The 15,448-nt window shown below is 38.8% G+C and overlaps 1 protein-coding gene across 4 annotated transcripts in view; it reads left to right on the forward strand.

Annotated features, from left to right (window-relative positions):
* The window catches only part of ACSS3 (acyl-CoA synthetase short chain family member 3), a 371,082-nt gene that overhangs the window by 40,745 nt on the left and 314,889 nt on the right, over positions 1-15,448 (forward strand). The window lies entirely within an intron of this gene.

Raw genomic sequence — 15,448 nt, forward strand, 5'->3', positions numbered from 1 at the left:
AACATAGTTATGAAGAATGAAGTAAGGGTTTCAACCCAGCCTATGTGATTCTAGAGTTTACAACAGAAGAAAGCTACGATTTAACAAACCTGGGTGCCCTGGGTCTGCATTCGTTGGTCCAAAGGAAATAGCCAGTCTTTTCTAGTGTCCTCTGCAAGTATTTTTGATTTATACCTGCCCAGGTATCTCATACGACCTGATCTTACCTGTCACTGAATTAGCCAAGCTGGACCTCTACCATTTCTGCTTTTTGTGTACCCAACAATGTCGATCAATAATTTCATGTAAGTTTCCTTCCCTACCGTTTTCCCTTAAGATGCTTCTTTGTACCATTTTTTGAATTATTCTCCAGTTTCAAGCCTTCGTATCTTCAAGTTCTTCTCTCAATTTATGGCTCTGAACACTAAACTAATTTATAGAAGTTCCTCCTACTGATACAGACCATCATATTGACCATAGTGTGAGGACAAACACTGTCCCTCTCCTTTCTCTCCGTGCCTTGTATGGCTGTCTCACTCACACGTGGAATAGGCACTTTCTTTAGTTTTCCATAACACAGATAAAAAGGTAAGGCCATAAGTACTTGGCAGCATTTTACTGAAGCCTTGAGATAACGAAAGGATATCAAAACACAGACTAAATTGCAGTTACAATTAAATAAGTTTGCTTTTCAATTGTCCCTGTGAGAGCGCTAGTCACAGGGCACCTCCTGGGCTCGTTTCTGACCTGCCTCTGTAGGGCTATGGCCAGGTTGTTCTTACTACAGGGAATGTTTTTGAGTCTGTTTGTCAGAGTACTTGCTGCTATCAAAGCTTAAATTAAGGGGATAAGTCTCTCTCACACGCCTACTTAAGACTAAATTCCCTAGACTTCATTTCCTTTCCCATCCTAAGAGAGATCATCTGTTACTTGTGGTGCAAAAGGATAACTACACATTCTTTCCCAGGTATTCTACAGCACTCACAACAGTTCTGCCCCAGGTTTATCCAATTCTCTAAGAAAATTCTGTTTTGTTTGATCTACTACTTACTATTGATAACATTGCAGACTCTGGACAGTTAGATATTAACCTTTAGGAGACTGTTAAATTGCAAATGATTTTTGTCTAGTTGAGATGCAAATGATTGTCTGATAGAAAACTAACCCCAAAGGTTGGATTTTATGGTCCTAGATGACATTAAACAGTTTTGTATTTAATTTAGCAATGCCATTGCGGCATAGTTTTTCTTCCTATGATTATACACTCTTCCATCAGTCCTCTGAATCAATTTAACCTGTGGCTTAATCTCCCATTAATATTACTGCCATGAGTTGAATTTATGTTTTTATGAATTGTATTTTAAACTTTTGAAAAATTATACTCTGAGACTCTGAGTGGCACACGATTAGTAATATAGAAATGTTTCCCTCCATCAGGGCAAATCTCAACATCAGGTTTATGCCTGATACTTGTGGGACCTGGAATATATTGCTAATGTAGGTCCATGCAGTCTACCCTTCTACCATGAAAAATATCCCCTAAAAATGAATACATTTAAATGTATATGTGTATATATTTTTGAAGATTTTATTTATTTGAGAAGTAGAGTTACAAAGAGAGGGAGAGACAGAGAGAAAGGTCTTCCATCTGCTGGTTCACTCCCTAAATGGCCACAATGGCCAGAACTGAGCCAATCTGAAGCCAGGAGCCAGGAGCTTCTTCCGGGTCTTCCAGCAGGTGCGGGGGCGGGGGTGGGCAGCCCAAGAATGCTTTCCCAGGCTAAAAGCAGAGAGCTAATTGGAGGAGCAGCCAAAGCATAAACCGGCACCCACACACGATTCTGGCACCACAGGTGGAGGCTTAGTCTACAACACCACAGTGCTGCCCCAAAATACCTTTATATAGTCAGAAAAATATAAAAATTACTATACAACACATTTTTGGTTGATTCATTGAAAATAGGAAGGTATATGGATAGGTGATACAACAAAGCATAAACAAGATATAAATTATTACATGTTTATTTCATGTAGCTTAGTTTTCTTGTTTTCATGTCAGCAAAATTACTGATATGTTGTTGTAATCAGGATTTTCATGTCATTTACATTCTATTGACAGTAATGCCAAATTAGAAAATATTTCCTCAGTCAACATAGTGTTTACATAGGTTTATTTGTTTGTTATTTTGAAGACTTACTCATTTGAAAGGCAGAGTTACAGAGAGTAGGAGACAGAGATGGGAAAAGGGAGAAAGGGACAGAGGGAGAGAGAGATAGAAAGGTGTAACTGCTGGTTCACTCCCCAAATGGCCACAATGGCCAGAGCTGGACCGATCCAAAGCCAGGAGCTTCTTCCAGGTCTCCTACATTGGTGCAGAGACCCAAGCACTTGGGCCATCTTCTACTGCTTTCCCAGACCATAGTAGAGAGCTGAATTGGAAGTGCAGCAGCCAAGGCTTGAACTGGCGCCCATATGGTTTACTGGCACTGCAGATGGCGGCTTTACCTGCTATGCCACAGTGCCAGTACCCCATATTTCTTCTATAGAAACACATTTAGCAATGTTGCATGAGCTTTCACTTGATATTATTTCAATTAGCTTAACAAAATGGAAGAAATTTAACAATATTAAGAATCATTAAAAATTAAACATTACACATTTTTTGTATTGCAACTATTCTGTTTTCTGATGTTCATTTTCAGCTAGGGTGCCTTTGAATGGTATCACAGTTCACCCATATTAGGTCTAGACAAGCACTATCTAGTAGAAATACAGTATGAGCCATATATGTTATTTTGAATTTTCTGGTTATCACAATTTAAAAAGTAAAGGGTAAAGGTATTTTATTTTACCCAACTTATTCCAAAGCAATAACTTTTTAAGAAATAATATAAAACGTTATTAATATGCATTACATCTTTTCACACTAAGTTTACAGAATCCAGTGTTACAATTTACAGCACCTTGGATCAGCCTCATATCAAATGTTCACATATTGAATGGGCTAAGAGCTACCTTTTTGGACAGTGTAGATACAGACTAACCTATACTCAGAAATAAGAATTTCTTAACATTGTAGAATGTTTTTCAGTCTCCATTACAAATATAGCCTCTATTACAAATACTTCATACTTTGAAAATACCTCTGAAACTTTAAACTGAAATAGAAGGCTCAGCACTACTGGGAAATGGCTATACCTCTCCTGGCAAGACTCTATGGCATACTTAAGAAAAGGAATTTGACAAGTTGGTTGTCTTTTCTCTCACCTTTCACCACTCAGTCTCTGCCTCAGGAAGTAGTGTCTATCGGAAGCTTCAGTAGCACAACATATTAATAGCAATTATCTTTGTTTTGATAGAGGACAAAAGATGTGGGGTGTAACCAGTGTTGGCAATATGTGGAATCTACTATAGTATTGGGCTCATCATTTAATTACTGATTAATGCTCCAATAATCATAGCAGTAATTGTCCTAAGATTCAGCTCTTTTATGATTAATTGCCTAAGAAGAGTGCACCATCTTAACAAAAGCAAATACTTTGCTATTGCAGGAATCCTGTTTTCATATTTAGAAAGGAACACACATACACACACATGCACACACACATATTTTGGACAAAGGACTGAAGATATTTAAAAGATCTAAATAATTTCTTCAGTTTCCCTAAAAAATAAAGAACAGGAAGCAGAGTGCTTGCTTTATTTATGTATAACTAATACCCAATAAAGTGTCCCCCCTTCTCCAACAAAGCAGTCTATGATTTAAAGGATTATTTGAATTATACCATCTTCTTCCAAGTTCTTTCCAAGCCTTTTTGCCTAATATAAGAGTATTATTTTTCAAAATTGAGATTTAAAATAATTATTTTCCAAGTAATTCATTCATATGTTACATCTTCTGCATTCCAGCCACCAGGCTAGTTGCTGAAGTTCACAATCATACTTTGACATTTTTAAATGATACATGTTATTGTTTAGATTATTTGTGTGTTCAAATGAAAGTATTTCTGTAGACAAGCAGCCTTGGGAACACAGAAGAAGGATCTATTAGGCAGGCAGGCACAGTACCCATTGCCAGTGCTATCTCTCCAGGGTAATGAGAATTAAATTCAATTCCTCATATTCATTTGCATTCATTTTCTGACTATTGATGACTTTGAACCATGAATAGTCACAGTTTAACTAGGGGGTTAAACCCAGCTGGGACTCTCCATCTAATAATGTGCTAAGGCCACAGAAAATAATAAATTCAACCCAGTTACAGTCACATCTTTATAACCCTTACAATTGTCTCTATTGCATTCAACTGCTTATTCTGATGGAGGGAATCAATGGATTATCTGTTCTTTCTAATAACTTCATCATTATGCCTGTCTGTGGGTAAAATGGTAGATTGAAAATAGTACAACTAAGATTAAATTGAACAACACAGTTCTTTTTAAGAATTAATATTAAGAGTGTCATTTGTTCTCTCTTGACGGCCACTGATGTACCTGTTTAATATTTGTAACATGCAGTAGGAAGATGTGGATATGTTTCTGAGTTTGACTTAACAGCCTGGAAAATGTCCAGTGGGTCCTGGCCCACAAAGATTTACTAGAGTGGTCTATGAAGTCAGGAGGAAAGAATCAATAGTATTCTGAATCATCTAAAGTAGAAGATGATGTGGAAAATTACTGATTCCCTTATGGAGAATGTATTGGAAATATTTTTGCAGTTTTATTTGAATGAAGTAATGGACATTTAGTATTCATTCTATAGTTGATTAAAAACAGTATCAGTCACATTTACATATATTCTCTTTCAAAAAAGTTCAAAGCATGTTCATATATGTTACCTGATTTATCTTCTTACTGGTCCCTGTGAGATACAGAGGGATTATTACTATCACATCCTTGGAAATAGAGGATGTGAGGGAACAGTAGGTTAAATGAGTAGAGACACCTTAAATTGATTTATAGCTTCAAAGTCCTGCAAAATAAAATCGTGCTTAGTTTACAATTTATTTTTAGAAATAATGGTTTCCCAAGTGTTTTGAAGGTAGTATTTATCACCTTAGACTTTATCTGGTAATCCTAAAATGTAGTGGTTTTTCAATTACCTTGGAGGTTCATATTTTATTTTCCCAGAAATAATGCACATAGCATTATAGTGACTGAATGATGTATATCTGAATATTAATATCTAAATACTAATAAAAGTTTGGTTAACAATTGATGGAGAAAATGCAACAATTTCTATGTGTGAATATTTGAGTAATTAATTTATGAATAAATATCAAAAATGCAATTTATGTCTTCTCATACAGTTTACCATTCTAAACATACCACATAATCATTCACTTTCAAATGTGTCATATTAGGCAGTTTCATAAGGATATAAAATATCTAATACACAATTCAGATTAATTTTATAACCTGGATTCAAGGGAAAAAATTCAATGTTTTAGTTACATAAAAAAATAAAAGCCCAGGCAATAAATAAAAGGGGCTCTGAACCTTGTCTTAATAGACTATCTGCTTTTGTGAGACAGCCCTTGGGGAACGATTTAATTTATGCTGTGGCTTAAGGGACTAAGACACAGAGACTTTCAACCTATGTTCTAGTACCAGGCTCTTCCCTTCATCTCCTCCCAGGATTGACAGTATCTTTTCTTTGCTGATCTTAACATATAAGTCTTTTTAAAAATCTGAGATAAGATGACAGAATTCTTCATTTACATTCTTTCTGTTCTGTTCTTTTTATTTTTCAAACAGATTATGTATGTCTAATTCACATGTAGTTAAAGCAGGATTCTCCACCTCCTCAATACATGCTTGAGGAGGGGATTGTAAATAACCACTGTTAGCCCTTTAGGAGCATAATTTACTTCTCTCTTCTCCCATGCTGTTAAGGCGCAACTGCAGCCAGGGCGTCTCCAGTCTACACCCCAGGAGATATTGCAGAATAACTTGAATGTAACTGAGGGCAGTCTAACAGAGTCAGAAGTGGATGCCCTGGTCAAGTGTTCCAATAGGAAACTGAAGGGCACCACGAGTGAGGAACTAAGAGTCCAGGTGAAGGACCTAGCCCCCGCACGAGTGGCATGTCCGAAGCACTCCCCGCACTTCGGCCACCCTCTCCTTCCCTCTTCAGATTGCGGGTGTCAGCGGAGCCATTGTCTGGCTTTGGGAGCTTCATGGGCATCATCTGTGTGAGCACACAGATGGAGAACTTTCAGTTTCTCTCCACCAAGGCTCAGTAAAGACCCTCTAAACACCAATGACACTCTAACTCTGTGTCTTAAGGCTTGTTGACCCTTCCATCTGCATAGGGAGTTTTTCTAAATGGCAGTTTCTTTTACTGTCCACACAGAACAAAATACATTGATTCGACAAGGCACTTGGGGGTTCTTCCCATGGACTCTCTTTGAAAAGGGCTTTTGATAAGAATAATTCTCCTTTTCATATTTGTCAATAAAAGTACTATGATAGAAACGAGGATGTTTAGTGAGTATAATGCAGATGGCGTTTGCAGATCTGAAGAGAAATGGCTTCACATGTCTTCATGCCCGAAGCATTGCTGCGAGCCAAAAGCAGAGAATCAGATGGCAGTGTGCTTCTCCACGTTCCTAAACTCATCCTGCTCTGATGGAATTTGTTTTGATGTGATTTGAACCCGGCTTGAAGACTGATGGTGGATCGTGGGGCGGCTGACAAGATGGAAGGGGCTGCAATCCACTTAATTCACTGTTTGGTTCCTCACTGATGGCTCTGAAGCCTGTGTTCTGCATTCTGCTGCTGTTTGTTTTGTACGGTGTCTATTACAGCATGAACTCACCCCAAGGAACCCACTAATACTCCTAAATCACATTAATAAGGTAAGGGTCTCCCCTGAGCACTCATTTTTTAATAAAAAATTATTTATGTTCATTTATTTGAAAGGCTGGGGGTTAGGAGGAGGAAGAAAAAAAAAGAGGGGTGGGGGAGAGAGATCTTCATCCACTGGTTAGCTCTCCCAAAGTCCACAAGAGCTGGGACTGGGCCAGACCAAAGCCAGGAGTTCAGAACTTCATCTGGATCTCCCATGTGGAAGGCAGGCTTAAGCCATCACCTCCTACCTCCCAGAGTGCACCTCAGTAGGAAGCTAGATTGGAAGTGGAGGTGGGACTTAAACCCCAGCACTCCAATATGGGATGTGGGTATTCCAAGCTGTGGCTTCACCTACTGCACCACAACGCTCATCACTGAACGCTCAATTCCTTTTCAGTACCTTTTCCAAGTACTGCTTAGCCTATACTTCTACTTTATTATTTTATTATATTTGTAACCCTTATTACTTTCTTTTTTATTTTTAAGTTTTTTTTAAAATTATTTATTTGAAAGTCAGAAATACAGAGAGAGGAGGAGAGAGGAAGAGATCTTCCATATGCTGATTCACTCCCCAAATGGCCACAATAGCCAGGGCTAGGGCAGGCCAAAACCAGGAACCAGGAGCTTCTTCCAGGTCTCCCAAATGGATGCAGGGTCCCAAGCACCTGGGCCATCTTCCACTGCCTTCCCAGTTGCATTAGCAGGGAGCTGGATCAGAAGTGGAGCGTCTGGGACTCAAATGAGTGCCATATGGGGTGCTAGCACTGTAGGCAGGGGTCCAGCCCCACAAGATGTATTACTTCCTGACATTACCTAGTTCATTTGGTTTTCTGTTTATTATCTGGTGTTCTCATGAGGACAGGACATCCCCAGACATAGAAAACTACTTGAACTATTATGGCCATAGTATGTGTGTGTGTGTGTGTGTGTGTGTGTTAAATGAACAAATGCAGAATGCAAAAACTTTCAAAGGTTCCTTCTTTAGGAAAGTAATTACTGCTATCAGGCTGGTGTGTGTAACTTAGTTCTTTTTTAAATGGATTTATTTATTTATTTGAAAGAGTTACAGAGGCAGAGGTGGAAAGAGAGAGAGAGAGGTTCCATCCATTGGGTCACTCCCAAATGGCCAAAACAGCTGGAGCTGGGCCATCCAAAGCCAGGAGCCAGGAGCTTCTTCTGGGTCTCCCATGTGGGTGCAGGGGCCCAAGGACTTGGGCCATCCTCCACTGCCTTCCCAGGCCATAGCAGAGAGCTAGATGGGAAGTGGAGCAACTGGGACTTGAACTGGTGCCCATATGGGATGCCGGCCCTATAGGTGGTGCCTTTACCTACTGCACCAGAGTGCCAGCCCCTTGTAATTTAGTTTTGAATTATAGACACATCCTCTGGGCATAATGAAAGAGCCTTGTTTCTATCATATGATTTTGCAGAGGTAGGTTCCAAAGTTGTAGTAATTTAAAACTAAATTTACTTTCACTTAGGGTGTGTGTCAACATGGGTTAGCCTGGGAGCTCTGCATATCACAATTGCTCAAGAATCCAGAGAGAAGGTCCCCTAACTGATGAATAAGGTCACTGTTTCAACTTGATGTTTCCACATTTGCATGGGCAGGAGAGGAGAGTGTGAATGTTTGTTTTCCACTCTGAAATGCTTTTATGCAAAATTGACAGGAACATCACTACTGTTCTTATTTAATAAACTTAGTGAACTTGAGCAAAGCCACAGGGACATTCCTTACTTTAAACGAGTAGAGTTGCATCCAGTCCTTCCAGGAAAGCTTCAGTTAGATCTGTCACCATCACACTGAGTGTGAGAGGACAGCAGTGGAAAGTGGGTGTGGCAGGTGACATACAAAAAGGGAGGGGGAACAGTTTTTTAGCATAAAATAATCTAGAGATATGGGCGGAAAGAAAATGAAAAACGGGTGTGTGATAGTTGGGCAGAAGTGTTACTTCCAGACCCCTCCCCTACCTCCCTTCTTTCTATCCTCCCTCACACGTTCTCTTCCTCCCTATCTTTTTTTTTTCTTTCCTCCTCTCTGCCTATCTGTCTCTTCTTTTAACTTTCAGCCAGTGTCTGGTGGGGACAAGACTACTGCTAAGAATTTGAAGGTAAAAAGATAGCATATTAGTAAAGCTTAATGATGTTACTCAGATCATAGACCTGGCTCTGTATCTGCCTAGTGTTCTTTCACGTTTTGGGGTGATAGTGCTAAGGCACATTTATCTATTCTTGCTTTCAGTTTTATGAGCACGAAGCTACTTTATAGCTGGCTTTCACTAAGTGCACGGGCCATGAGCTCCCCTAACAGAGGGCACAGGACTTGGAAATAACTGTCCCTAAGTCCCCATTTTATCATCTTCTTCTTGTCAGCAAAGAGATGGCATCTACACCGATACACTGTTGCAGCCAGCAGAATGGGTAAAGAACTTGTGTGACTGTGTCAAGTGACCCCCTCCACCGCCATCACCAAAAAACGCCTTCCCAGCAGCTGAGCGAGTGAAAATCCAATTCTTCTTTTTCACCATCAGACACACTAACTGATTGTCTTCATTCTTTCCAATCAGTCACACTTATTTAAATATCAACTCACATATACATCATCATAATAAATTGCTTTCAGTTAGGTGTCTAAAACTCCTTTCAAATATGTATCAGTTACTATCTAAACAGAATGTGACCAGAAGATAAATATTAGTCAACAAGCTAGGCCTAGCAGGTTACTAGAATTTTTTGTGGTCATAAGCACGCACCGTGTCTAAAACAGTTTGCAGTATAAAAGGTAGAATGATAAAAAATGAAACACGGTGATAAAAAGTAAATAGAATTATAGTGTATTAGCTTTGTACTTTGTTACTTTATTACTAATGCTTAGAGATAAACATGCCGTGATAATAACTTACATTTTGATGAGCATTTCCTGTGTGCTAGGCATTCTATTGAGTCTAACTTTGTTTTCACAAGAAACCTATGACAGGGGTCCTCTTACCATTGCCCAAATGACAATTGAGCAACAGATCAACTAAGTGACATTTCTAAGAGACGGAAATAGGATTTCACTCTTTGATCTTTCTCACAACACTTTGCTTTTAAAATGCATAAGAAACAGTAAGAAGGGAGGTGAAGTCTTGTCCAAGTTTTCCTGAGGAAAGTAAATCAAAATAACCTTCATGGAGAAGGGGATATTTTGAAGCAGGACCTGAGAACCATTGGCATTTGCCAGTCATGTAAGCATTCCAGGCAGACAGAAAACATGTTAGTATAAGAGGTCAGATTTTTTAAAATTATCCATTTATTTTATATTATTTGAGAGGCAGAGACAAAGAGATCTTCTGTCTGCCGGTTCAACTGCCAAATGCTCACAGAAATAGGCTTTGGGCCCGGCTGAAGTAAGGAGCTGAAAACTCAATCGGGGTCACCCCAATGTGTGACAGAAATCCAAGTACTTGAGTTCGCACAGTTGCCTCCCTTAACAGCAAGCTGAAATTGGAAGGAGAGCCAGGATTTGAACCAGGAACTCTATGATACCAAATGCGGGCATCCCCAAACAACATCTTAAGCACAGAACCAAACACCTGCCCCCAAACAGGATAAACTTTAGAGGAAGTACAGGGAAATAGGTTAAAGGACTCAGATCACACAAAGTGCCTTTTGAGTCAAGTTTAAAGGGTATAGATTGCACAGTGTACCAGTAGATGATAGGGAAGCATTGAAGAATTATGTGCAAGAGGTGACTTTGTATTATTTGCAATGAAAAAAAAAACCCACCCTGTGGCTATGGAAGATGAATTGGAATAACACAGAAGGGAGCTATAAACTTCTTTTAATATACTGCACAAATGTAGGTCATAGAATCAAATGCAAAGTATGGGCTTTTAGGGCCACACAGACATGGATTAGAAAACTAGCTCTGGTACATAGTAACCCTGTGACTGGGAGAATATTGTGTAACCTTTCTTTAAAGTCTGTTTCTTCATCGTTATAAAGGAGATGATAGCAGGGCCTATCTCATGGATTTTTAAAGTCATTTTATAAGGTAACGATTATAAATCCTTTAGCCTAGTGCCTTGCACATACTGTGTACTAAAAATGAGCAGCTATCCCAATGAAAATGCTTCATGCAGTATCAATCGCGTAGCTTGTTCTCCGGAAATAATAGCTTTTGTATGTAAATATCAATATCTCAATCAATGTTTATCTATTATGGTTGTAGTACCAGGATGTATTGTAGAAAGAGAATCAGACAACTGGCTGGAAACGAAATGAATAGAAAATAACCCTCTGCATTGTTGTTTTACCAAGGTACCATTTATAAACTAAGATACAGTTCTCTCATGCACTCTCAAAGCACTCATGCACTCTCAAAGCAGAGTCTCCCATAAGAAATCAGATGAGGCCAGCACTGTGGTGTAGCAGGTTAACGCCCTGGCCTGAAGCAACGGTTCCAGACTCCGCTGCTCCACTTCGTTGTTTTTTTGTTTTTGTTTTTGTTTTTTTGTTTGTTTTTTTTTTTTTTTAATTCTAGTGCTTAGGCTTAGTGAAAATAAAGATCCTGGAAATGAATTATAAATTTTCAAAATCTATTACATGTACATAAAATATATGCCATAAAATATGCACCATAAAATAAAGTAATAAAATTAACACCATAAAACAAGGCTATATAATGCAAAATTGAAGTTGCTAAAATAATCAGTAAATAATCTGAAATTGGAAAGAAATTTTAGGAAAATATGTTTTTATGCTTATTATGTTTCACCTGAAGCAAAGAAAATTATTTCTAGAACCAGCAATATCTTTCTAATTAATAACAGTAGCATGAAGGTCACTCACTTTACTAGGAGAGAATGATATTGAATTATTCAACAGAAATGCTTCAGTGTTTTTCTAGAACAATGGCAACTAAGGATCAGCATATTAGAATTTTAAATATCTAGATAAAGATGAACTTTGGGCACATTTAAATTTCAAATAAAATCTACAACATTTTGGCATAAGCATCATAGAAAAATGTAATTTTTCTTATATACCAAGAATAAATGTTTTACCACTGTGGGTATTTTATGGATATTTTCTTTTTTGTAATTCTTAATTTTTTGAAAAAAATAATAATGGTATATAGATGAATGTGTGAATTGATTTCCATAACAGTTTACAAAATCATTGCTTTTTTCTCTTTACTTCAGCTACATTTATGTCTTATTTTTTGTCTCCCTAAAATTCATTTTTGTTTTTAAAATTCATTTTGATTTCTCTTAATTCCCCTATCCTGTGAGCCATCTTGTTACCCTTTGCCAATTTATGTGATTAATTTTATATATTTGTTTTATAAGTCTGTTTATTAGGAAAATGTTTCCCTTTCTCATTCAACTTTAAGTCTTCCCCTGAAACATTGATTTATACAAATGAAAAGCCTATAGCCTATTTTTGAAGTTAAACCAATTATAAAAGATTGCTGGTTACGGGTGTCCTTTCCCTTACCAGTGTTATTTTAATTTTCCACCTTTCCTCAGGAATGCTTCGTAGGTATCTCGCCCATCCCTCCAACTTACAGTGTTTTGCTTTGCTTCGTTGGACCTGGTCAGTAAGAAATCAACAAATATCCTAAAAGCCTTGGCATGTCTCAGAATGTGCCAGATGGTGGGAGATTATGTCCATGAGATTTCAGGCGCTTACTCCCTCAGTTAAGTTTCTCAAGGGCTGATGAAGGATGCTGTGGTAACATTAACTTGCACCTCCCCGCCCTGCCCCTCATTGAGAAAAAAAGGCTGCCTTAGATTCTGCTGGTAGCTTGCATTCCCTCCTCTCCCTTGGACTGCACCTGTGACTTCATAGAGAGTTTCCTGTAAGGAATTGCACAAGAAAGAAAATTTCCAAGGCTGGTTCACACACTGAAAACAGATTTGCAACAAGTCAGAAATACACAAGCCATAAAACAACATCTCCATTCAAAGGAAGCCTTCCTAATGAGCAGAACCTTGACCATTCCGTGTAATGTTTCACTTTCCTGGTGCTGCAGATGTTAGATATACAGATAGATACTGTCTCAATGAAATTACTGAATAGTCGTGAATAGGGAAGGAGCATGACTGGCGGATTCGGGATAAGGCAATCAGAGGAGAAGGCACTTGAAAAAATCAACCCAAGAGGATCTTGGTTCATTAGACTGTGAAGGTATTTGTATCCTGTAGATGCACCATTTCACCAAAGGGCTTATACTGCAAAGCAAGCTGTTGGTAAACAGATAAGGTGAATTGCTCTGTGGATACCAGTCTCTTTCAACAGCCACCCCGGTGTTTGCTCAATAAATTCAAGAGCAAAGAGCCTGAGGCAACTCAGAGGAAAGTGATGCAAGAGCTCAGCTTTGGGGTGTGACCCTCTCCAAGGCTGTGTGGCCAGGGAAGTTGCTGAGTAATAATCAGTTGGCCAAGAGTTGAAAGCGGCATCCTCAGTATGGCAGTTTCCCAGTCACCTGGGGGCAAATCAATTACACTGCATGTTGACATCATGACAAGGGTAGCAATTGGAGCCCTTTGGCTCAGAAGCTGTGAATATGGACTTTTCCTTCTTTTTTTTTCTTTTATTTAATGAATATAAATTTCCAAAGTACGACTTATGGATTACAATGGCTTCCCCCCCATACCGTCCCTCCCACCCACAACCCTCCCCTTTCCCACTCCCTCTCCCCTTCCATTCACATCAGGATTCATTTTCGATTATCTTAATATACAGAAGATCAGCTTAGTATACATTAAGTAAGGATTTCAACAGTTTGCTCCCACACAGAAACATAAAGTGAAAAATAATAGATGATTTTTTTTAAATGATGATGCAATCAGATCAGACCTATTGCCATGTTTAATCCCAGTGAGAGTCAAGTTGGGAGTTGATAATTTCTTTTCTTTTCTTTTTTTTTTTTTTTTTTTTTTTTACAGAGGATCAGTTTAGTATACTTTAAGTAAAGATTTCAACAGTTTGCACCCCCATAGAAACACAAAGTGAAATATATTGTTTGAGTACTCGTTATAGCATTAAATCTCAATACACAGCACATTAAGGACAGAGATCCTACATGAGGAGTAAGTGCACAGTGACTCCTTTTGTTGACTTTACCAATTGACACTCCTGTCTATGGCATCAGTAGTCTCCCTATGCTCCAGTCATGAGTTTCCAAGGCTATGGAAGCCCTCTGAGTTCTCCGACTCTTATCTTGTTTAGACAAGGTCATAGTCAAAGTGGAGGTTCTCTCCTCCCTTCAGAGAAAGGTACCTCCTTCTTTGATGACCTGTTCTTTCCACTGGGATCTCACTCACAGAGATCTTTTGCCAGAGTGTCTTGGCTTTCCATGCCTGAAATACTCTCCTGGGCTTTTCAGCCAGATCCGAATGCCTTTAGGGCTGATTCTGAGGCCAGAGTGCTATTTAGGACATCTGCCATTCTATGAGTCTGCTGAGTATCTCACTTCCCATGTTGGATCACTCTCCCCTTTATTTATTCTATCGGTTAGTGTTAGCAGGTACTAGACTTGTTTATGTGCTCCCTTTGACTCTTAGTCCTTTCATTATGATCAATTGTGAACTGAAATTGATCACTTGGAACAGTGTGATGGCATTGGTACATGCCACCTTGATGGGATTGAATTGGAATCCCCTGGTTTGTTTCTAACTCTACCATTTGGGGCAAGTCAGCTTGAGCATGTCCCAAATTATACATCTCTTCCCTCTCTTATTCCCACTCTTATGTTTAACAGGGATCACATTTCATTTAATTTTCAACACTTAAGAATAACTGTGTATTAATTACAGAATTAAACCAGTCATATTAAGTAGAACAGACAAAAAAACTACTAAGAGGGATAAATTATTAAGTTGTTCATTAACAGTCAGGGCTATGCTGATCAAGTCACCGTTTCCCATAGTGTCCATTTCACTTCAACAGGTTTCCTTTTTGGTGTTCAGTCAGTTGTTGCCGATCAGGGAGAACATATGGTATTTGTCCCTTTGGGACTGGCTTATTTCACTCAGCATGATGTGTTCCAGATTCCTCCATTTTGTTGCAAATGACTGGATTTCGTTGTTTCTTACTGCGGTATAGTATTCTAAAGAGTACGTATCCCATAATTTCTTTATCCAGTCTACCGTTGATGGGCATTTAGGTTGGTTCCAGGTCTTAGCTATTATGAATTGAGCTGCAATAAACATTAGGGTGCAGACCGCTTTTTTGTTTGCCAATTTAAATTCCTTTGGGTAAATTCCAAGGAGTGGGATGGCTGGGTTGAATGATAGGGTTATCTTCAGGTTTCTGAGGAATCTCCAGACTGACTTCCATAGTGGCTTGACCAGTTTGCATTCCCACCAACAGTGGGTTAGTGTCCCTTTTTCCCCACATCCTCGCCAGCATCTGTTGTTGGTGGATTTCTGCATGTGAGCCATTCTAACCGGGGTGAGGTGAAACCTCATTGTGGTTTTGATTTGCATTTCCCTGATTGCTAATGACCTTGAACATTTTTTCATGTGCCTGTTGGCCATTTGGATTTCCTCTTTTGAAAAATGTCTATTGAGGTCCTTGGCCCATCTCTTAAGTGGGTTGTTGGTTTTGTTTTTGTGGAGTTTCTTGA

Source organism: Oryctolagus cuniculus, chromosome 11, assembly GCF_051225735.1.
Source record: "Oryctolagus cuniculus isolate XC-2025 breed Fujian yellow rabbit chromosome 11, ASM5122573v1, whole genome shotgun sequence".
Classification (NCBI taxonomy): domain Eukaryota; kingdom Metazoa; phylum Chordata; class Mammalia; order Lagomorpha; family Leporidae; genus Oryctolagus; species Oryctolagus cuniculus.